Genomic DNA, 24,646 nt, shown 5'->3' on the forward strand with positions numbered 1-24,646 from the left:
TGAGGGAGAAATCTGGTCATGGGATGGAACTCAGTGCTTTTACTATGTACTACTTCCTCTATTTTATTGCTTTTGTTTGTGGGCCACACTTGGTGGCACTCAGATGTTACTCCTATCACTTGGGCCCTGTACATCCTTTATTAGTGCCCTCACTTAAAATTTTTCTATAATGATCTCAGCTGTGCTCAAGAATTATTCTTGGCTCTATGCTCAAAGATCACTCCCAGAGGTGCTCAGAAGACAGTTACACAGTCTACCGGGGCAGGCCATACATAACACAGGCACCTTTCCCCTTGAATTGCCTGTCTAACGGGTTCTTCACTTGGGTTTTAAGTGGACTTGCTTATTTATTGATTTATCTATTGGTTTTGAGGCGACACCTGGTTGTGCTCAGGGGTTACTCTTTTGTTGGGGAGGGGGCCACAACTGGAACATTTAGGGGTTACTCCTGGCTCTGCATTCAGAAATCACTCCTAGCAGTCTCATAAGGCTTCCTGCATCTTGTGCTAGGGTTCATCGACTAGGAGATGTGTGCAGCCACAGAGTGAAGCAGAACCTCAGTGGACAATATGGGATGCCAGAGATCAAACCCAGGTTGGCCATCTACAAAGCAAACACCCTACCTGCTGTGCTATCTCTCCAGCCTCTCAAGTGTTACTCTTAGCTCTGCATTCAGAAATAGCTCCTGGGAAGATTAACAGACCATTTAGGGTGCCAGGGATTGAACCTGAGTCAGCTGTGTGCAAGACAGCACCTTACCCACCACTGTACTATATCACTCCATCCCCTATTTTTAGTGTTGTAGGGCCACACCAGACCAGTTCCGGGCTCTTGCAACCATGGGAATCAAACTCAGCATCCAGAACATGCCAGCCTGGACACTGCTCCTGTTCCCCCTTCTCTTTCCTAATGTCATGCTGCCATAAACTGGGAGTCACAAATACCCTTGAAGCTTTGCATGCTAATCTGTACCCCACATTTGTTAGTTGAGCACAGTGGATGACCAGGGATCCCCAACTGCATAGCCATTGGACTCATACAAGGCATGTGAGCTTGTGCTGAGGGTCAAACTAACCTGCACAAGCAATGCAGATGCTAAATTGTCCCTGTTTCCCCACTTCTCCCCATTGTCCAAAGAAACAGCAAGGAAATGCAGCCACAGGCCTCAAGGTCTGTCCTAGGGGAGTGGCCTGTCAAGCCAGAGTCACTCTGAGTTAGGCTCCAGACCCAAGCAGAGAATGTGACTTAGAACCAACTTCCCGAAGTGGAACAGGGCTGAGACCCCAGACTAATAAGCTTGATGAGGCAGAAGCATGACCCATACCACAGATGACCCAGATGTGTTCGTTGTCACCACCATGGCTGCCCTTACCACTGTCTGATTCTTTTCAGGTGAGGCCTGAGCAAACACCTCCATAGCCACCGCCCTTTGCAAAACAAAACAAGCCACTGATGGAGCACAAGCCAGGAAGAAACCAGCCTGGGCCCTGGCAATGCCAATGCACTGGCACCTGCTGTAGTCATTCCACACCCCACCTGGTGCACAGAAGGGTGAGTCTGGATTCTGGCCACCACCCTCCACCCCTCCTACCTCACACAGCAATGAGATCACCCCAGTTCAGTCTTGAAACTCAGGGAGAAATACAAGTCCAGTTAGCCTGGTCAAAAAAGGGGGCCCAGCCACTGGTCACACAGCCAAAAGCTCAGAGAGGTGACAGTTCTAGGTCATAGCTTTGCTCCAGATCAACCTCACAGAGCAGCTCAGCCCACTGTGGAATAAACAGTGAGTGAGAGAGTTAACTTTTTGCATGTGGACACCATGAGGTCATGTAGCCTGACAAAGAGTCATTTTTCTGGATGTTCCTGGGAATATATTATTTATTTATTATTGGTGGGAAAATGAGTGAGGTATTAATATAAAGCATTGGATTATGAGTCACACTAACCTCCATCAGTGGGTGGGGCTTATCTAAACAGTTGTAAGTTTTTGTTGCTGTTGTTCTTGGTTTGGGGCCACACCTGGTGGTGCTCAGGGATTACTCCTGGATCTGTGCTCAGAAATTGCTCCTGGCAGGCTTGGGGAACCATATGGGATACCAAGGATCGAATCAGCCCAGGTCTGCTGCATACAAGGCCAAAGCCCTACTGCTATGCTATCACTTCAGTACAAGAGTTGTAAATTTTTAAAATTTAGCTTCTTGAGCCACATCTGCTGTTACTCAGGCAGGGCTTACTAGTCCTGACTCTGTATTCAGGCCTCACACTCCTGGCAGTGCTGGGGGTTGAACCCGGGTCAAACATGTGCAAGGCATGAGTCTTACCTCCAGGCCAATTGAAAGTTTTAAAGAAAGAAAACCTGAAATCCGCCTAGCAAGATGGGCTTGGTCTGAACTGAAACACCTCCCGGGTCTGGATTTGAGTGGTTCACCCTAGAGATTTTCAACCTGTCAACCTCCACAATCACATGAGGTATTCCAGAAGTGAAGTCTCTCTATATATCCTGTTGTATTTGTTTCTCAGGACAGAGGAGGAGGTGGAGGAGGAGGAGGAGGAGGTGTGGTGGTGGTGGTGGTGGTGGTGGTGGTGGTGGTGGTGGTGGTGGTGGTGGTGGTGGTGGTTGGTGGTGGTGGTGGTGATGGTGATGGGTGGGTGTGTGTGTGTGTGTGTGTGTGTGTGTGTGTGTGTGTGTGTGTGTGTGTGTGTGTGTGCTGTCAAGGAGAGAGGTGGCAGAGCTGTGACTCAGAGTATGATCAGCAGCCGTGATCGCCTGGAACCCCTCCAATGCTATCGATTTCTAAGCTTGCCTTCCGGTGACTCACTGCTGAAGCAGGCGGCTGGCACCAGGGGAACAAGGCATTCTTTTCAAGCTCAGACACAGCTCGGAGGGACACATGCTTTCCAGGAGCCCAAAAGAAGCATTTGCCCAGAGACATTTGCCCGCCTTAGGGGAACTGATCATGCTAATGTACTGAGTTTAAAGAGAATCCGATTTTCTCTGTAGTAATAGCCCATGAAACAGTGCTCTTGGCAGCTGCAAGGACACAGCAGTTGTAACCTGAGAAACTTCTCATGCAGGGAACACTGGAACGTCACAGGGGACAGGCTGACCGATCTCGGCAATGGACCAGAACACAGGAGAGAAGCACTGAACCAGAACACAAGAATATAAGTTGGGTGGATAGTTAGTTCTTTTTTGTTTGTTTGTTTATATGGTTTGAGGGCCACACCTGGCAGTGCTCTAAGCTGAATCCTGACTCTGCAGGTAGAAATCACTCCTGGCGGTACTCAGGGGACCATCTGGGGTGCTGGGGATCAAACTCAGGTGGGTTGCATGCAAGGCAAGCACCCTCCCTGCTGTACGATCACTCAAGTCAAAGCAGCCATCCCCTCCGTGTTCATACTGGCTTGCACCCCACACTGATGGCTCCTGGAGTCCCAACCTCTGCATCCAGAGGCAGAAATAGCTAACGGCTAGCCAAAGCTTCAGGGACCTACAAGCAGAAAACCCTGCACCTAGGGGGCAATGTGAGCCACTTCCTGCCTAGAGGACACGCCCCCTACAGTTCCCGCCCATGCGTTCTCATCCCACCTACTAGCTGCAAGGTCAGGGGGCGTGTCTTCACCGCCTGGCAGGGAACAAGGAGTGGGTGGAGACTTTGGCTGGGCTCAAGCATTGAGTGTTATAAGGACTAGCCCTGCCCTGACACGTGCTTCTGTGTTATACATAAAACTGGGCCCCAGGAGGCATCAACGTTTGTGTCTGTGTGTCTGTGTGTGTGTCATTGGGAATCTGCAGGGAGGGGATAACCAGGGCTCAGGCGTCCTTGGAAATTAGTTCACCACCTTCCTAGGGCCATCCCCTAACTTGAAGCTTTCAGTGACCATCAACATTACCAGGGATCATTTCCATGCCTGCCATAATTTTCTCTTTCATTTTCTCTCCCTTCCTCCCTTCTACTTTCTTTCTGCCTCCCATCCTTCCTCTCTCCCTTCACTCCTTGCTTCTTTTTTTGTTTGTTTTCTGGGTCTCACAGAGCAGTGCTCAGTGGTTACTCCCGACTGCACTCAGGAACTATTTCTGGTGGTTCTCAGGGGGACCAAAAATGGGTGCCTGGGATCTAACATAGGTCAACCTCATGCAAGGCAAGTGCCCTACCCAGTGTATTAACACTCCAGCCTCCTTATCCCCCATCATTTTCTAACCTAGGATTCTCTTGCCATATAACTCTTTGGAGTCCAGTTTTCTTACCTAGGCAGAGAGCAATGCAAATTCTCTGTCTCACAAACCTATTTTAGAACACTGTTATCTGAAGAAAGCTTCATTCTAGGCAGCCATGCCCCCATTCCCATCTCCAGGCCAACTACAAGACTATACTAGACCACAACTATTACACTACTACTTGACTTCATCTCCCCTGACCTGAGACATTTCATCCAAATGAAATGGCGGAGGGAGGTGTGGTCCCTCGTAACTTGCTTTTCTCAGCATGATGCTCTCAGGGATCAACTGTGCTGTAGCATGAACCTTGTCACTGTCACATGATAACGCACAGCACAGGGAACCACGCTCCCTTTCTCCATTCACCAGTGGAGGGACCACTAGATTGTCTCCACAGATCGAATCCTTCTGCTATGCTAAGTTAATATTCATTGACAAACTCATTGGGATGGGTCTTCATTTCTCTTGGGTCTACTTGAAAGGGGTGGGAGGGGTGTGCAGGAATTGTGTCACATTTTGAGGGTGTAACACCATTCTTGCTCCACTCCCCAATGCTGAGACCTGGTTCCATATGTTCCACACATCCTGGCCAACCAACACTTGGCCTTTGCCACCTTTTTGGTGATTAGCTATCAAGTAGGTTGAAAAGATATTTCATGATACCTGACAACTGAGGGTCCTGGATATCGTCCCACATTCATTGGTCATTTGTCCTTTTTGGGGGGGCAGGAAGAGGAAGCATCTAGCTGAATCCTTGCTCCTTTTTAATTGGGGTATAGGGCAGGGTGTTCTATGCCCCTCTGAACTGGTTCACTCCACAGAAAATGAATCTCCTGATCTTTAGAGGCTCATTCTTTGGGCTCCCTTTTCACTTTCTTGATAACATCCTTAGAGGCACAAACACAGGTTCAGATTTGTGCTGGGGGTGGGGGGCTCACACCCAGTGATGTTCTGGGGGTTATTCCTGGTTCTGTTCTCAGAACCTGCCACTAGCAGAACTCGGGGACTATATGTGTTGCTGGAAATTCAGATCAGGGTCATTAGCAGGATACAAAGCCAGTCCCTTCCCTTCTGTAAACAAGACCTCTGGCCTGGTCTGACTTGTTTCTTTGGAAGTTATTCCTGATGAACTAATTACTGTCAACAATTCACTTCTGGAATGTGTCATGGCCTGGTAATCCATTGGCTGCCACCACATGCCCTACAGTGAATGCCAGGCACCTGCCGTTCCCCACTCTCTCTCTCTTGCACAATTTCAGAAGGGACTTTCAACTTGAAAATGGGTCTAGTTTTGAGACACAAGTGCCATCCAGGCAGGGAAACATGCAAATCATGTTGCCAATCCACACGTCACTAGGTCTCAACAATGGAAGTGAAAAATACATAACTCAGAGCACCCTAGAGGTAATGAGCCCATTTTTCTCCCTTTCTCACTCCAGCCCTCATCCAGGCATAATTCAATGCTGTGAAATGCATAAACTTCAAGACAACTCAGTGTACTGCAGCAGTCTTTGCACATCTCTAAGAGCCTCTAAGGACCCAGACCCAACAGGGACCATCCATGGTCATCACCCAGAAATCCTCTTGTGTCCCCTCCCAGACCCTCCAATTTTCTCCACCTCCACTCTTCCAAGTTTTCTTGGTTAAATTGGCCCCATTTTTAACACATGGGTTCACATGCCAGACAGTGTTTCATGTCTTTTTCATGTTTGTGTTTCCAGTCACATTTTCAAGAATCATCTACATAATTGGGGGGGTGGTGTCTTGATAATTTTGTGAAATTCACTGTGATGATTATTTTGTTCTTTTTTTGTCTTTTTTTGGGGGGAGCACACCTGGCAGTGCTCAGTGGTTACTAATGGCTCTGTGCTCCTGGGACTCATGGGACCAAATGAGACACCAGGGATTGAACCTTGGTCAGCCACATGCAAAGCAAATACCCTCCTCATGGTGCTATCGCTCCAGACCCTCTGTTGTGATGCTTGCATTGTGGCACAGCGAGTATGAATAGGCAGAAACACAGCAATATTTGAAAGAAAAAAAAAAGACAAAGGCCACACATTAAACCCTTATAAAAGGATTGGTCTGCTTGAAGATATGTAATGATGGACTGAATTGGGGCAGACCATCTGGAATCACATGGAAGTTTCATGCCTTCACTCCAGTATTTTTTCTTCAGTCCCGACCCTTACATATTTACATGAAAATTTGAATAAAAGCCAGTAAAAGCATAATAAAAGTGGAGAATGATAAACAAGAGGTAATAAAGTCAATAGTCTCTCCCTCTCTGTCTGGCAGGTCAATATCCTGCCCTCAAAGCAAACAATTTCTTCTGGTTTGTGGACATTCTTCCAGAAAGTTTCAGACTTCTAGGGACACGTGGACATGGACACATACCCAACTGTCCCCTCAAATTACTACATGCTGATGGCTGGGCCTCAGAGGTAGAAATGACAGAGAGTCAGCCTGCAGGAGATTGATAGGAAGATGGTTCCAGAAAGCAGGACCAACTTGTCAACTTGATCAACAGGAGAAGGCCCAGAGAGCATTGAAGAACATTCAGGAGGCCCCTTGGATCCCACATTCTGCAGAGACTGGGGGTGACAGCTGCCTCACAACCCCTACTCCCTTCCCAGCAGAGAGAACTTAGGGAGATTCACAGGGTAGGAACCTACTTGCTCCTGTACCCACCAGAGCCAATGCCACTGTGGGAGCTGCGGGGTCCACAGAGCCACAGGCATGAGGGAGTGTTGTCTGTGGATGCTGGGGAGGGCACCCCTAATCCAGAACTGTCAATGATTGATTGCTTGACCCAACCCTCATAAGCTCCCCTGTCAGTCCAGCACAGGATGACATAGGACTGGCCTTGTCCCAGAGGTGTGTGATTATAGATCAAGTTCGAAGGGAGTGTAGTGGTAAGGTTCTAAGGGTCTCTCAGCTCAGCAAGGCTCCATCAGAACTGGGGGACAAGGAGGCCACACCCCTGTCCACATGAGGGATCCAATAGTACACCGCCACAATCAAAACCACTTCTGGGCTTTCTTGTCATTGCCCAAGACGGCACGTCTTGACCTGAAATCAGAAGGTCCCGTTCGAGTCTATCTTTTTTTTTTTTTTTTTTTTTTGGGTCACACCCGGCTCGCTCTCAGCGGTTACTCCTGGCTATCTGCTCAGAAATAGCTCCTGGCAGGCACGGGGGATCATATGGGACACCGGGATTTGAACCAACCACCTCAGGTCCTGGATCGGCTGCTCGATCCAGGCAAGGCAAACGCTGCTGAGCTATCTCTCCGGGCCCCTCGAGTCCATCTTAAGTGAAATCTTTCTAAGTCTGGAACACTGGAGGCATGTGACCGCCAACCCAAACAGGGCCTGGCGACAGTGTGTCCAAAGATAAGATCTATCCAATGCTGGGAGATGAAGGAGAAGAAAGGGGGGTTGCACCATCAAACCCAGGGCACCTAGAAGACAATTCACACCTATGGGCCAAGATGACACAGCTGTGGGTCTCCAAGCAGAGTAAATTTCCTCTGCACATCACCTGCCCTAAGATGATTGAGAACAGAGAAGTGGGTTCTGAGGATGAGTAGGAGTTCACCAGGCACAAGTATCGCAGAGGGAAGGGAAGATTGAGTGTGAAGTCCACAGCAGGTGGAGGACAGAGATCCAACAAACACCATCTCTCTCCATTGGCCATTTTTGTTTGTTTGTTTGTTTGTTTTGGGGCCACACCCAGTGGCCTCAAGAATTACTCCTGGCTCTTCGGTTAGAAATCACTCTTGGAGTGCTCGCTTCGGCAGCACATATACTGAAATTGGAACGATACAGACAAGATTAGCATGGCCCTTGCACAAGGATGACACGCAAATTCGTGAAGTGGTTCATTGAAAAAAAAAAAAAGAAATTACTCTTGGCAGGACCATATGGTATGCTAGGAGTCGAAAGCAGGTAGGCTGTGTGCAACACAAATTGCCTACCCACTGTGATATCACTCAAGCCCCCCCCCTCCCCATGGCCTTTCTTAAAATGGATCAAGCGAACCTTTTGAGTTTATAATCACCCCTGAAAGTGCTCAGGGTTATTCCTGGTGGTGCTAGGGAGACCATTAAAGTAGTGCCAGGGATTGAAACAGTCTGGCCACAAAAAAGGTATTTCCTATGTTGTGGGTCTAACCCAGACTGAATTTTATGGAACTGGAGCTCTGCTGACAACACTGGAAAGGGGAGGTCGGTGCTAACCAAGAATCAGAGAGGATGCTGCGTGGACTTAAGCTGGGCTTGGACAAGAATAAGGGCAAGGCTGGAGTGACAGCACAGTGGGGAGGGTGTTCGCCTTGCATGAAGCCGACCTGGGTTCAATCCCTGGAGTCCCATAGGGTCCCCTGAACCTGCTAGGAGCAATTTTTTGAGAGCAGAGGCAGGAGGAATCCAAGCACCACAGGGTGTCAGTCCCAAACAAGCAAACAAAACAGGGCTTAGAGAGTGAAAGTGGGATGGGCCCAATCAGAAGAAAGACCCAGCAATGTTCTCAGCATGGACCATGATAGTGTAAGTCTGGGGAGCCTCGATGGGCGGCCAAGGCTAGCATGAACAATAACTGGGGGCTGAGGGCAGGCAGGATCACAGGGAGCTAGACTCAGAGTCCTACAGCAAACTCACACTCTTCCTGCCACTTATTGCAGCCTGGAAGCTCAGACATTCTGGGCAGCAAGAGCTCTTCCCGCTGCCCTCTAGGGAGCTCCAAGTGGGAGCTCTAAGGGCTGCTTGAACATGCCCAGAAACACCAAGTGCCCTTTCCCTTAGCAATTCCCAAGCTCACAGAACTCAGAAGCAATTGGAACTCTTGCCACCACAAGAGCCACAGCCCAGAGGGCTCAAAAGAGCATCACATGATGGAGCCCAAAACTAGAAACAGCCCAGGACGGTGTTGGGGGATGAGACCCAGGTGCTCCCTGGACATAGAAATGAACCAAAGCAAGATAGCAAATCTAAAGCACAGCTGAGTTTAGATAAAGTCTGGGAACAAGTGAGGTGAATCCTGGTGCCTGGAATCAGGACAGCCGCTGCCACTGGAGGATGGCAAGAGGGGTGGGAAGGGACAGTGGGAGGAAGGGCCCTAACTAGACCAGGTCGATGTTCCCACAAAATAAGCAAATACTGAGACTGATTCGGCTACTCGAGTTAAAGGAAGGGTTTATGGGGTGAGGGAGGCTGCTTGTAAAACCACAATTGTGGGGGTTTTGTTTGTTTATTTTGGGGTCACACCCAGCAGTGCTCAGGGGTTACTCCTGGCTCTACGCTCAGAAATCACTCCTGGCAGGCTCAGGGGACCAGATGGGATGCCGGGATTTGAATCACCATCCTTCTGCATGCAAGGCCTTACTGCTGCGCTATCTCTCAGGTCCCAATTGTGTGTTTTTTGCTTTGGTAGCCACACCAGGTGCGTTCAGGTGTTTCTCCTGGCTCTGCACTCAGAGATCATTCCTGTCAGGACTCAAAGGACTATATGAGATGCCAGATATCAAACCCAGGTCAGCTGTGTACAAGATAAATGTATTTCCTGCTGTGTTATTGCTCTGGCCCCACAATTGTGAGATTTTTAATAGGGGTCAGAGGGGACGACAGAGTGGCACTCACTCAGGACACAGTGGCTGGCACTTCTCATATGGCTGGGGTTTGGCTGGAGCCCACTCGGGCTGAGCACAGAGCATAGAGTCAGTGATGACCCAGTAATAAGCACAGAGTCAGGTGTAGCCCCCAAACCAAAAAAATGCCATTGGGAAAGACCCCCCCATCCCCATCCCTCCTCCACATGAAGCAAGCCTGAAATACTCATTTTCCTTCCAAAGAATGGATGTCCTGACTTTGTTTGTGGCTCTCTGAGAGGCATTTCCTGTATTTCTAGGCCAACAGGACCAGACAATCCAATGCCTCTAGCTCAGGGACTATCAGGGCCGTCTTCACAGGTGCTCAGGGGGTCATACAGACTGAAGACCAAACTGGAGTTCTGATCAAACCTGGACCCCAAGACTTGCTCTCCAGCCTCAATGTCTTTCAAATAAAATCACAGTTAAAGGCTGTGCCTGGGGGGGGGTGAAGGAGGGGATCATCCTACTGCCCAGCCTTCTAGAAACCCCAGGTCTGGAGGGGGAGGGGGCATCACTGCACTATACACCCCCCAATAAGGACATCAGCTTTCCTGGGCTTTACAGGACCAGAGAGAAAACATCAGGATGAGGCCAGAGCAGCATGGGGAGGGCAGGTTGTGAACACAGGAAGCCAAGCCTATGGGGGCGTGAGGGCAGGAGGCCAGGTCACGTCCAAGGGAAGGGCAGACTGTTCTAGTGCCCCCGCCTGAAGGGGAGAAACAGGTTAAGAAAACAGGGTAAAGGGACTGGAGTGCTGGTACAGCTGGTAAGGTGCTTGCCTTGCATGTATCAGACCTGGGTTCAATCTCTGGTACCATCCTATATAGTTCCCTGACCTCTGCCAGGAGTGACCCTTGAGTGCAGAACCAAAAATAAGCCCTGAGCACTGTGGAGAAGAAAAGAAAGGAGGGAAGAAGGGAAGAAAAGAAAAGAAGAAAGGAGGGAAGAAGTGAGGAAAAAAGAAAGGAAGAAGGAAGGAAGGGAAAGAAGAAAGAAAGAAAGAAAGAAAGGAAGGAAGGAAGGAAGGAAGGAAGGAAGGAAGGAAGGAAGGAAGGAAGGAAGGAAAGAAAGAAAGAAAGAAAGAAAGAAAGAAAGAAAGAAAAAGAAAGAAAGAAGAAAGAAAAAGAAAGAAAGAAAGAAAGAAAGAAAGACAGAAAGAGAGAAAGAAAGACAAAGAAAGAAAGAAAGAAAGAAAGACAGAAAGAAGAGAGAAAGAAAGAAGAGAGAGAGAAGAGAGAAAGAAGAGAAAGAAGAAAGAGAGAGAAGAGAGAGAGAAAGAAAAAGAAGAGAGAAAGAAAGAGAGAAGAGAGAAAGAGAAGAAAGAGAAGAAAGAAAGAAAGAAAGAAGAAAAGAGAAAGAAAGAAAGAAGAAAGAAAAGAAGAAAGAAAGAAAGAAGAAAGAAGAAAGAAAGAAAGAAAGAAAGAAAGAAAAGAAAGAAAAGAAAGAAAGAAAGAAAGAAAGAAAGAAAGAAAGAGAGAAAGAAAGAAAGAAAGAGAGAAAAGAGAGAAAGAGAGAGAGAGAAAGAGAAGAAAGAAGAGAGAGAAAGAAAGAGAGAGAAAGAAAGAGAGAAAGAAAGAAAGAGAAAGAAAGAGAGAAAGAAAAAAGAAAAGAAAGAAAGAAAGAAAGAAAGAAAGAAAGAAAGAAAGAAAGAAAGAAAGAAAGAAAGAAAGAAAGAAAGAAAGAAAGAAAGAAAGAAAGAAAGAAAGAAAGAAAGAAAGAAAGAAAGAAAGAAAGAGAGGCCAGAGAGATAGCATGGAGGTAAGGCATTTGCCTTTCATGCAGGAGGTCATCGTTCAAATCCCGACATCCCATATGGTCCCCCATGCCTGCCAGGAGCAATTTCTGAGTCTGGAGCTAGGAATAACCCCTGAGCACCGCCGGGTGTGACCCAAAAACCACAAAAAAAAAAAAAGAAAGAAAGAAGGCAGGCAGGGAGGGAGGGAGGGAGGGAGGGAGGGAGGGAGGGAGAGGGGAAGGAAGGAAGGAAGGAAGGAAGGAAGGAAGGAAGGAAGGAAGGAAGGAAGGAAGGAAGGAAGGAAGGAAGGAAGGAAGGAAGGAAGGAAGGAAGGAAGGAAGGAAGGAAGGAAGGAAGGAAGGAAGGAAGGAAGGAAGGAAGGAAGGAAGGAAGGAAATCCAGATATCTTGGTAGCTCCTCGGGAGGTAGCCAAGCTCTGATTCATCAGCATGCTTCTTGTGACCAGGCTAGGACTTGGCATCAGGCTCCACCAGGCTCCACAGCAGAGCCAGGGCTGATGCATGGCCCCAGCGGGTTCTGGAGAAACAAGATAACCCAGGGGCAGTGACATCTCCACTATGTTGGGCTGCTCTGGTGGGTCAGATCTGGAGCTTTGGACAGACAGTTCCGGGCAGCGGGCCTGGGATTCTGAACAGCAGCTGGGGAGGTGCTTCAGGGATGCGCAGAGGGCCAAAGAACCAGCTTGGAATGTGGGTCCCTAACCCAACACCACGAACAACTCAAATACCAAAAAAAAAAAGAAGGAAGAAACTGAATATAGGGTCACAGTGATAACACAACGGGGAGGCTATTGTGGCCTTATTTGTGATCAATCCAGGTTCAATTTCCAGAATCCCATAGGGTCCCCCAAGCCTGTCAGGAGTAATTTCTGAGCACAGAGCCAGGAATAACCATTGAACATCACCAGATGTGGCCAAAAATTAAAAATTAAAAAAAAACAGGGCCCGGAGAGATAGCACAGCAGCGTTTGCCTTGCAAGCAGCCGATCCAGGACCAAAGGTGGTTGGTTCGAATCCCGGTGTCCCATATGGTCCCCCGTGCCTGCCAGGAGCGATTTCTGACCAGACAGCCAGGAGTAACCCCTGAGCACGGCCAGGTGTGGCCCAAAAAAAAAAAAAAACCAAAAAAAAAAAAAATTAAAAAACAACACCAGCACTCTGGCAGCAGCCAGGCATGCTGATGAGGAAACACCAGACAGCCAGTGATGGACAGAAAGGTGGCAGCATCGATGCTTGTGCATCATTGCAGGGCTGTGAGAAAGAGGAACGGCACTGTGGGAAACCACTTAGAGGAGCTGGAGGTGGTGATGATGTGGATGTGGAGGAGGAAGAGAAATGACCGAGAAAGATGTGCGCAGACTACTCACGATGCAGAAACTCTAAGATGCTGAGAGATAAGTTTGGGGGTTAGGGAGGGGACCCATGGGCTTGGGTGGCAGCCCCAAAGTCTTGGGGGATGCTGAGACCACTGACGAAAGGGTGAACCAATAAAACATCTTTAAAAAGTTGGAAAATCAGAGCCACAGAGATGGTAAGGGTAAAAAGTTTGCCTTGTATGTGGCTAACTGGGGTTTGATACTTGTCATCCCATAAGATCCCCTGAGCACCACCAGAAATGATAGAGCCAGAGTCAGCCCTGAGCCCTGTCATGTGTGACCCCAAAATAAAATAAACAACTAACAAAAATCTGAAAATAGGAGCCAGAGAGAAAGCAGATACAGTATTTGCCATACACGTGGCTGACCCGGGTTCGACCCATAGCATCCCATCTGGTTCCCCAAATCCACCTGAGTAATTTCTAAGTGCAGAACCCCTGAGCATTTAAATTTAAATTTAAATTTAAATTTAAAGAGTCTGAAAATCAAACAGGAGTATAACAAAGCCAAAGTGAAGCAACCAATTAACACCCCATCTTGAGGTTGTCCCCCCACTAGGCTGTGTCCCTTGGGTAGCCTTTGTCCTCTGCCCACTGACTGGGTGTGCGTAACACCCCCCAAATCTCCCTATGCTGGCCCACACCAGGCTCTGGTCTTTGGGGGTTTCCACCCCCCCATACCTGTCAGCCAGAGTGAGTGCTCCCTGCACCTCTGCTGAGCAGAAACCCCACCCCACTACTGCCAACAGCCCCTCTAAACCCTTCCAAAGTCCAATGCTGTTTCCAGCTGAGCTCCTGACTCAAGTGGCTGTGATAAGCCCTATCCTATTGGGATGGGGGCACCTTTTGGGAGGTGCCTGCTGCCCCTACATGAGGGGGTCATTGTGACAAGGAAGGGGGTGGGACCATCCTTCCTGGTAGTCAGAGGCCTGGACACTGCAGCAGGTAGAGAACAGAGTCCTCTGATCAGTGTTTATAGGACAAGAGGCATATGACCCCTTCAGAGGACTGCAGAGGAACTGGGGAGGGCCACATACCCCTCCTGCTAGCTAACTTTTTGGGGTTCCCAGCCTGCACTCTGAAGGCCCACAGCAGTGCATCCAACACCATGGTGGTGCTGTGAATTATTCAGGAGGCTTAATAAGTGCCATTTCCATCTGAATTCTAGTCCCGGAGCTGCCCACGCCGCAGGCAGGTTGCCACCAGCCCGTGTTTATCCGCAAAAGCTCAACCAATGGCTCCGAGAAAAATCAGAAAATGCCCTAAAAGGAAAACACACCACGAGCTCCCTATTCACCTCAAGGGTAGCTTGCTGCCAGAGTCCTGAGGTCTACCTGACATGGCTTATACTCTCCTGCCACCCCAGTGCCCACCAGCCACTAAGGGGGTGGCTGTGTTAAGTTTGAAGACAAGAGCAGGGCTCAGCAGGGTGGATGTTTGGGTGATCATGACCCAGCCAAGCAGAGACCTGCTGGGCACAAGGGCAGCCATGCTGTCCACAAGGAGTTGTGCATGTCACTGGGTGTCAGGCATTTCCTGTGTAGTCCTCATGACCCTGAAGCCCCAGAGGCTGGGGCTGAGCCCAGCCTCCGGGGACAAGTACGGCTGGCACCAGGGCCCCTTCACCCCACCATCACCCACATGAGTCATTCCCTAGAATGGTTCCAGCAGCTGGTGGAATAAAAACTGTGCCCTAGGCAGGCTACTCCCAGGGTACATCCTCTGTCCAGCAGAACCTCGGGGCTCCCCATGTCTCCTGAGTGGGCTACAATCCTTGTAGTGGGGTACCAACCCCGGATCTCTCTCTCTCTCTCTCTCTCTCTCTCTCTCTCTCTCACACACACACACACACACACACACACACACACACACACACACGTCCCAACTTTCCCACACAAAGCTGAGGGCACTGAGGAAGTGAGGCCAGTTCCATGTTGGCCTCTCCCTAGCTGGTGACCCATGCAAATCCCTCACCTTTGGGATTTAGATCCCTCCCTCCAAATGGAGTGACAACAGGAAGACTCCAAGGCCTAAATCCAAGGACCACTAGGAAGGGGCAGCCCTCTCTCTGCTGAGGCCTGGAGTTCCATGTCTTTCCCAAACACGCTCCCTGGAGACCATCTGTACATGTTCTGGCTCAGTGTCCTAAACAACCAAGAGGGGGAAAAAGTTACTGGGCCATTACCAGATGAGGAGACAGCCTAGTCCTTGCTCCCCAGAGACACCAGGGCAAATCCAGGAGCTGGGGAAGAGCTGTTTCATGTACAGCTCCATTTTCTCTTCTGCAGAGAAACCAAACACTGTTCTTATGTAGATATCACAGTTGTGTGGTTCATGACAAACTGGTGCTGGATGATGGGAGGTAGTAAGCACCTGCCATGAGGGCAAATTCTAGAAGTTTTCATGAGCAAGGCTGGGGCTCAATGGTGAGACACTTATTTTGCACATATGAGACACATGGGCTCAATCACCAAGATGATCAAAATCAAAAATCAACACACAAAATCCCAAAGATATCTTCCTTGGGTGGAGGTAGGATTTGACCTCAGTTTCTGGTGCCAGAAAGGGCCACCAGCAAGACTGCAAACACAAAACCAAACATGCAAATCCCTACTCAAGGAAAAGACCCAGAAGAAAACACAAGTGAGCCTGGCATGGAGTGGGGGGGTGGGGTTTGGGGGTCAGGACAGCAGCCCCCATACAGTCACAGGACTCTGAAAGCCAAACAGCAAAACAACCACCTTAGTTTAAGCAATGACATAAGTAGGTCACCTCCAATCCCACTACACACTAAGGACTTCCTGTCTGTGTTTTATCAGGTAAATATTGAGACGATATACCCAGGGCTGTGGGGTTCGCCCTCTCTGCAAGGCTTGTATCCCTGCACTGGATTGACCCAGACTCTAAGTGTCAACACTCCTGCTTGCTGCTGGTCCCTGATATTTTTTGTTTATTTGTTTGGGGTCTAAAGAGTTCCTCCTGGCTCTGTACTTAGGAATCATTCCTGGTGGGATGACTGGGGGATCCTATGGGATGCCAAAGATTGAATCCAAATTGGCTGGATGCAAAGCAAATGTCTTCCTTGCTGTGCTCCAGCCCTTGGGTCCTGATTCCCTCTAACACAAGCTAATGCCACACTCCTCCCTGCCAGCACCCCAGTCTTCATTTGAGTTCTCTGATCCCAAAAATATCCAAATCTAAGATCCCCGAAGATCAAACACAGGAGCCAGCAGGAGCTCTAGATCATGGGAGAGAAGATTCCAGGAATATAAGTGACCATCTGCTCCGAAAACTGAGTTCTCATCCCAGGCATGAAGGGTCTAATCTAGGCCTTTCTTTTTTTTTTTTTTTTTTTTTTTTTGGTTTTTGGGCCACACCCAGCGGTGCTCAGGGGTTACTCCTGGCTGTCTGCTCAGAAATAGCTCCTGGCAGGCATGGGGCACCATATGGGACACCGGGATTTGAACCAACCACCTTTGGTCCTGGATCGGCTGCTTGCAAGGCAAACGCCGCTGTGCTATCTCTCCGGGCCCCTAATCTAGGCCTTTCAATCAGACCCTGGTGCCCAGATGGAGGACATGGAAATGGCCTCTGGGCAGGCAGCCTGGCAGAGATTTCATCTGCCTCCAGCACAAACTACATCCTAAGGAAATCCCTGTCCTCAAGGGTAGGGACCACAGACAAGGTCTTTCTGTCCATCTGCAGGGCAACCAGTGTCAGGCCCAACCACAGGGCAAGGGGGCTGCAGAGACACCGCTTTTGCTTCCCCAGACCCCCTGAGGGTTAACTATGGACAAATCAAGCTATCAAGATAAAGAAGAAAAATGATCCATCCGAGGGGGTCAGATGAGGCAGAAACCACAGGGTCCCCTCTGCACTGAGGACATAGGCAATGGGCAGGTGGCTGGGACAGGGATCTCCTGGAGAGTTTGAAGGGCACATATAGTGCAGGGCACTTGGAGACAGGGATTCAAAATGCTGCACAAAAGGCCCAGCAACTACCAGCTGGTCTCCAAAAATCAGAGTCCTGGGGCCGGAGCGATAGCACGTTGGTAAGGCGTTTGCCTTGCATGTGCCCAACACAGGATGGACCCTTGTTTGAATCCTGGCATCGCATATGGTCCCCCGGCCTGCTAGGAGCGACTTCTGAGCACAGAGCCAGGAGTAACCCCTGAGTGCCGCCAAGTGTGACGCATAAACCACCCCCAAATCAGAGTCCGAATTGGCCTACCAACTGCAAAACATCAGGTGGCCACACATCACCATGCACCCTCTGGAAAGAGTCTAGAGAAAGCTGCAGGCACCAAGGCCGTTCCCTTTAAAATCCAGCTTTACTTACCCCAGCAGTTGGGAGAATTATCAGGGTGACCTATGAGTGAGGTCTGCCCCTCCATCTGTGGGGCTCATGCTCCTGATTGCACATGACATACATGGGCCCTCCCAGAGGGGTCACCCCTACCTGCTTCCTTGTCTGTAAAGGATGTGGGAGACAGCCCACATTGATCCCCACAGAGCCCATCCCACCACAGGAACCCAACTTCAAAATACTAGGTGACCAGTTCATTCACATCAGTCAAATCCTGACCAGAAGAGACCATTAAAGAGACTCTCACCCTGCAAGGGTTCTCTCATGTCAGACAAGAAAGAATCTGAATTACCTGATTATCTTCATCCTTAACATTGACGACTTACCAACAGCATCCCTAGTAAGCACCCCAAAAAGTTAAGACCTTTACTAGGGCCCGGAGAGATAGCACAGCGGCGTTTGCCTTGCAAGCAGCCGATCCAGGACCAAAGGTGGTTGGTTCGAATCCCGGTGTCCCATAGGGTCCCCCGTGCCTGCCGGGAGCTATTTCTGAGCAGACAGCCAGGACTAACCCCTGAGAACCGCCAGGTGTGGCCCAAAAACCAAAAAAAAAAAAAAAAAACCTTTACTAAAATCACAGCGCAAAGAAGGGCTCAAGCAGAGAACCCTGAAACCCAGCAAAGGTTCTACTACTGCCAAGTGAGGAGCTCCCCACACCTCCCCCTTTTCAACCCCCCATACTCCCCTCTGCCCTATACCCTCTTCTTCACTCATATCTCCTCTTTCACCCTACATCAAGTGAGCTCTCCCTTCTCTGCTCTCTACAGTCACAGACTAGAGGGGCCCCTCCCTTTTGTGTGCTGCATCCAGGATGGTTTGGGGGCTCCTCCAGTACACTTCCTTCAGTGCCCACACACACCCCTCCTGAGCTGGTATAATCCAGAGGAGCCGCAGGATCTCGTGGGTGCAGAAGAGGCGGCTTTACCTTGCAACAAAAAAAGAGCTTCAGGAGCAAAGCTCAGTCCCTCGGGAGTCTGGGGCTCAGGCAGCCTTATAAAGGCAAAAGCACTCCATCCTCACACCATGTTGGGGCCACACAAGGCACATTACTTCTCCCTGGGAGCCTGTGTACCCTGGGCAACCCCTCTACCTACATAGCCCATAGGCAGCACAAGCTACAGCTTTCCCCAATTCCCCCAATACAGAGTGGAGATTGGTGCTCACCAGGTGGCCAGAACCTGAGACAGGGGAGCAGGTGCAAGTCTGAAGGAAGTCCTGCCTCCTTCACAGCTGTTCCCAGGAGACCTGCAGCCTCCAGGTATAATATGCCCTCTGCATTGCCCCTAGTTTCTTCTGCATTCGGTATGAGGACCCTTCTGCCAGAGGGAAGGCAGCCAAGTAAGGGTCCTGGAACCAGCCTGAACTTCTCCCATCTCCTGCCCAGGTGCTCAGAAAGGTGAGAACCACATGTCCATCTGGAACATCCTGGAAGTTGGGAGCTGAGGGCTGCCGGTAAACAGCAGGCAGTGTGGAACTAGGGCCCATGTGCCATCAGAAAGAACAAAGGCAGCAGCCCTGGGTCCCAGAATGAGCAGGGACAGGTGTCTCCCAGAGTTGGGCAGCCCCCAGGGGGCTAGATGAAAGAACTGTGGGCTGTCGTCTCCCCAGGCAGGTCCTTCTCTTACTGACACTGCAAGTCGATTCTCCCAAGGGAGAACTGGCAGGTGTCTGGGCAAATGACCTAAAAGGGACAGTGAGGGGGGTAGGCACCTCCCCACCCCCCAGCTAGGAACCTCCAGACAACACTGTCATCCTCTGTTGACTGCAAGGCACTGAGCTATATGCCTTACTTCCAGATTCATTTTTTTTTGTTTACTTGGTTTTTTGGTTTTGGGGGCGGAGACCACAGCCAGCTATGCTCAGGGATTACTCCTGGCTCTGCACTCAGAAATCACTCCTGGCAGGCTTGGGGAATGTCAGCGACTGAACCAAGGTTGACTTGAGTCCAAGGCACAAGCAAGGTTCCCTAAGCACAGTGCTATCACTCAGCCCCCTTACTTCCAGATTTTAAAAAAGAAACAAACCAGGACACACAAACACTCTCACATATACACTCAAAAACACACACTAACGTAGACTCTCATACACACACTCTCATTCAGTTACTCACTCACACCCACACATGCCCACATACAGTAAAGCATATTGCATGTGCACATACACACAACCACATGCGTCTAGGTGAGCACAAATACATTCATTCACACATGTGTGCGCACACACCTGCTCACTGAACTCAGACCCATGTGCACAAAATAAACACTCACACTTACCCACTTGCTCACACACTGACACATGGGTTCATACACATGCATGCATCTACATGCATGAAGCTAGAGGAGGAAGACACACGGCACTGCCTCAGCCTCCCCCCACTCCCACTCCCACCCCCGTGCTGTCCATTCCTGCTCCTCACGCTCAAGGCCCAGCCCAGAAGCTCCCTTGACCGAAGGGTGAAGAGATCGCAGTGAGAGCAGACAATGTGCCCAAAGTCATGGAGCACCCCAGAGGCAGCAGCATCTGTGGACACATACCCCCACCGCTACCTCCCAGACCACGGTCTAGCATTAATATTCCCCCCACAGCACCTCTGAAGATGAGAAAAAGCGCCTGCAAATTAGAAATGAGAGAGATTAGAGTCCGGTAATAAATGGGGGCAATCACTTGGCACAAGAAGCCAAGAAGCCAACCGAGATAAGAAAGAGAAGAGAGACAGGAAGGAGGGTCGGTCCAGGAGGACCTTTCTTCAAAGAAAAGGAGTTTTTACTAAAACTCGTAATCTAACAGAAAGCCAAGGAGCAGAATTGTGCCAAAAACTGAGTTTGTCCCACATCAAAACCATAGCAGCCATATGGGTCCAGTCTATGGAGCAACAGAGGCCTGCATTGAGCTGGGGAACCCCCAAATCTCAGTGCACTGGAAACCATAAAAGCCTGGGGATGAAGCTCAGAGTAGAACACTTGCCTTGCATGTGCACAGTCGAGTTTCAAGGTTCGGTCCCAACCGAACATGACAGTCCTGAAAATTCAGCCACAGCAGGGCTCAAGGCAGTCAGAGGAGAGTGTAGCCCCTCTGGGCTCTCAGCATTCACCCTACCCTCAGGAAGGCAGGAGAGGGGCACCCCCAGGGACAGTGACAGAGAATTCAGGGGTAGCTGTATCCTGGATCCAGCTGTGGAGAGCAGAGAGCCTCCACCATGTTGGAGATAACCTCAAAACCCTACAAAGTTGGAGCTTTGAAGGGGTCCACAGGCTCATGTTTCAACTATAGTCAGTGTTGAACTGTAGGGAACCCACTTGGCAGAGTGGGAAGAAATAATAAGTGGGGTCTACAAATACTGGAGTTTCTGCCCAAGTGATTCAGGAAAGTGGGGGAGTGGGAAATGATCGAGTAGTTGAGGGGAGACATATTCTATACTCCTAGGGAGTAAAATGGGGGTCTTTAGAACCTTGGGAGAAAAGAATTCCCGGGTGTCACTTAGAAGTACCACCCTCAGCGCTGGAAGTACCTGAGGACAGAAGAGGTAGGGGAGGGGTAGTCCTATCTTCTCAAGACACTAAAGGGCAGAGGCAGGAAAAAGAATGACAGATGCTTTCCCAGTGTGTTCAAGTCACTGAGAGCTGGGGGAACCCCCAAAGAACGAGCCAGAGACACCCACTAAAGTGAAGAGGTTAGAGTAGACCTGGTCAATCACTTTCCTATGGATAAGTTTAGCAGAGCTAGTGGGAGACAGGATAGGGCCAGACAAGACAGATCCCTGGACAGCATCCCACGAGACTTCTGGTCTACCAGCAGTAGATTTCTGGTCTACTAAGACAGCATTAGAAACAACTTTCTGGGGGCCGGAGAGATAGCATGGAGGTAAGGCATTTACCTTTCATGCAGAAGGTCATCGGTTCGAATCCCGGCATCCCATATGGTCCCCCGCGCATGCCAGGAGCAATTTCTGAGCCTGGAGCCAGGAAAAACCCCTGAGCACTGCCGGGTGTGACCCAAAAACCACAAAAAAAAAAAAAAAAAGAAACAACTTTCTGTCAGCACTCTGGGGTGGCACCTGATTCCTTGGACTCCTCTGCTAGCTCATGACCACCCCCACAGCATCAGACCCTCTACACATGTCTCTGCAGGTGACCCCAATACCTGTCCAAAATACTCAGGACCGAGACAGCTCTGGACACACAACACATGGCCCAACTCCTGCCATCAAGACCAGGGCCTCCCTCTGGCTGGGACATTCTGTCCCCTTCTGCTTTGAGAGTCATGTTCAATGGCCACATAGTCGCCCTGTGCACTCTGAGGAGGATAGCCTTGGACAAGGTCTCCAGAGAGCAGGGGTGGGATGTGGCGTGGCCTGGGTTTGGTATCAAGATAGGAGAGAATATGGAATGACACCCCAAGCTGCTGCTCTGGCAGAGGACAAGCAGAGCAGCAGAATAACTCTGGGTCCCAGTGATTTGTGTCCCTAAGGTGGGGAGACCCTACCCCCAACCTCAAAGGGTGACAATCTGCTTCTTAATGTCCATTTCCATTTCTTCCTTATCATTACCGGTGTATAAAAAGGCCATTGATTTTTATGTGTTAATTTTGTAGCCTGCCACCTTGCTATATGAATCTATTGTTTCTAGAAGCTTTTTGGTAGCGTCTTTAGGGTTTTTAGTTTTTTTGTTTTTGTTTTTGTTTTTTGTTTTTTGTTTTTGTGATTTTGGGGCCACACCCGGTGGTGCTCAGGGGTTACTCCTGGCTGTCTGCTCAGAAATAGCTCCTGGCAGGCACGGGGACCATATGGAACAATGGGATTCGAACCAACCACCTTTGGACCTGGATCCAGTGCTTGCAAGGCAAACACTGCTGTGCTATCTCTGGGCTGTCTTTAGGGTTTTTTAAGTAGAGTATCATGTTATCTGCAAACAATGAGAGCTTGACTTCTTCCTTTCCTATCTGGATTCCCTTGATATCTTTTTCTTGCCTAATCACTATAGCAAGTAGACAATCTGCTTCAATGTTATCAGAAAGAGGTACCTGCTGAGTGACAATAGGATGGAAAGATGGTATCCATGGTCACTCCTGTCACCTCTTCAGAAATCCAAGGTGCAGGGGGCCACATCCTCCAGCAGTTCAAGAGGATGTGAGCTCCCAAGTCCTCAGATCTGCCTCAGATCCACATGCAACAGAAAGCATCCCACAGGAATTCAGCCTTGATTCCTGCAGCAGAGCAGTGCCGGGTGTAGGGCTGTGCAGCTGAGTCACTCAGAGGCACTGATAAGGCTCAGTTCCGGAGCCAAGACTGGCCAGCAGCTCCTCCTGACACCCCCAAGCCTGATCCTTACTTCTGACATCTTTTTTTTTGTTTGTTTTTTTGTTTTGTTTTGTTTTTGGGCCACACCCGGTAGTGCTCAGGGGTTACTCCTGGCTATCTGCTCAGAAATAGCTCCTGGCAGGCACGGCGGACCCTATGGGACACCGGGTTTCGAACCAACCACCTTAGGTCCTGGATCGGCTGCTTGCAAGGCAAACGCCACTGTGCTATCTCTCCGTGCCCTAATTCTGACATCTTTTTTTTTTTTTTTTTTTTTTTTTGGTTTTTGGGCCACACCCTGTGACGCTCAGGGGTTACTCCTGGCTATGCGCTCAGAAGTCGCTCCTGGCTTGGGGGACCATATGGGACGCCGGGGGATCGAACCACGGTCCGTCCTAGGCTAGCGCAGGCAAGGCAGGCACCTTACCTCCAGCGCCACCGCCTGGCCCCTACTTCTGACATCTTAAGCTCACTGCATCACCCCCCAGTAAAGTGCCAGCAGCCCCCCATACCTCGCTCCAACTCTTGCCACCTTCTTAACAGACTTCAAGCTCTTTCCTGGCTCTGTCACTTAACACAGTAGATGCCTTCTGTGTCTTAGTTTGGGAGACAGGAAATAAGCAGTGGTCCTCAAACTATGGCCCTCGGACCACATATTGTATTTGTATCTGTTTTGTTTCTTCATTGCAAAATAAGATATATGCAGTGTGCATAAGAATTCGTTCATAAGTTTTGTTTTTACTATAGTCAGACCCTCCAATGGTCTGAGGGACAGTGAACTGGCCCCCTGTTTAAAAAGTTTGAGGACCCCTGCCCTAGAGAGTAAGAGAGTAAGAAAATATTTGGGGAGCCAGAGCCATCACCCAGGGCAGAATTGTCTCCCATCCTCCCCATAATAGCAATATCTGTCTCCTAGAATCAACACAAACAAATCCCGAACAGATTCTTCATGCAACCTGTACATGGGTGGGGCATTTAACAATCCAAGCACCACACATTATCTTCCACTCCTCCAGAGGGATAAATGACCTGGGCACGCAGAGACTGAAGGTCAGACAGTACAGGGGACCCTGCTCAGCCCCCGTCACCTTCACGGTGTTGCCCAACTTCCCCGTGTGGAAACGCCTGGGATATAGGAATACGGTTCGTTCTTGTTTTACAGCAGTGGTCCTCAAACTACGGCCCGTGAGCCACATATTGTTATTTGTTCCCATTTTGTTTCTTCGCTTCAAAATAAAATATATGCAGTGTGCATAGGAATTTGTTCATACTTTTTGTTTTACTATAATCATGCCCTTCAACAGTCTGAGGGACAGTGTACTGACCCCCCCCCTGTTTAAAAAGTTTGAGGACCATTGCACAGAGACACAAAGAAATTAAAAATGAACAGTCTCATCATTGATGAGGTCCAGGTACACAAGAAAGGATGGACCAGCATAATGATGACCATGGGCCAAGACCATCATCTAAGGAAGGACAGGAAGTTCATGGCAATGAAGAAAGTGAGAGGGACACAGCACACAGGGCCCTTCGACCCCAATGAAACTGAGGCACCAGGTCTGAACTGTCTCTCCATTCTGGGTACCTAAGTCCCCTGTAATTGAGGCTTCCAGTGTTGGATTTGAAGCTCCTGATGCACTATAAGCCAAAGCAGAAAAACGGCTGTGAAGCCACAGACCTGTCAATACTATCTGGTTTCCCTCTCTGATGAGATTGTTTATGAAAACATCCGGCACATGATCTGCTGGGGGAAGGGAGTGGAGGAAACAGCATTTGCAAAGTCCATGCCAATCATCATCTCTAAAAGAATACAGCAATAGGGCATTTGCTGTGGCTGCAGCAGACCTGGGACCGACCCAGGTTCAATCCTCAGCATTCCATATGATTCCCTGAGCCTGCTAGGAATGACTTCTGTATGCAGAGGCAGAAATAATCCCTGAGCACTGCCAGGTATAGACCAAAAACCAAAAATAAAATAAAATAAAATA

At 49.4% G+C, this 24,646-nt stretch overlaps 1 protein-coding gene and 1 non-coding gene across 2 annotated transcripts in view; one reads left to right on the forward strand and one right to left on the reverse strand.

Annotated features, from left to right (window-relative positions):
- The window catches only part of CLMN (calmin), an 88,462-nt gene that overhangs the window by 54,493 nt on the left and 9,323 nt on the right, over positions 1–24,646 (reverse strand). The gene's annotated exons all lie outside the window — the stretch shown is intronic.
- Positions 8,004–8,110, forward strand: LOC126004725 (U6 spliceosomal RNA). Its single transcript, XR_007493987.1, has one exon. It is a non-coding gene; the product is annotated as a U6 spliceosomal RNA (small nuclear RNA).

The sequence above is a fragment of the Suncus etruscus genome, chromosome 3, assembly GCF_024139225.1.
Source record: "Suncus etruscus isolate mSunEtr1 chromosome 3, mSunEtr1.pri.cur, whole genome shotgun sequence".
Classification (NCBI taxonomy): Eukaryota; Metazoa; Chordata; class Mammalia; order Eulipotyphla; family Soricidae; genus Suncus; species Suncus etruscus.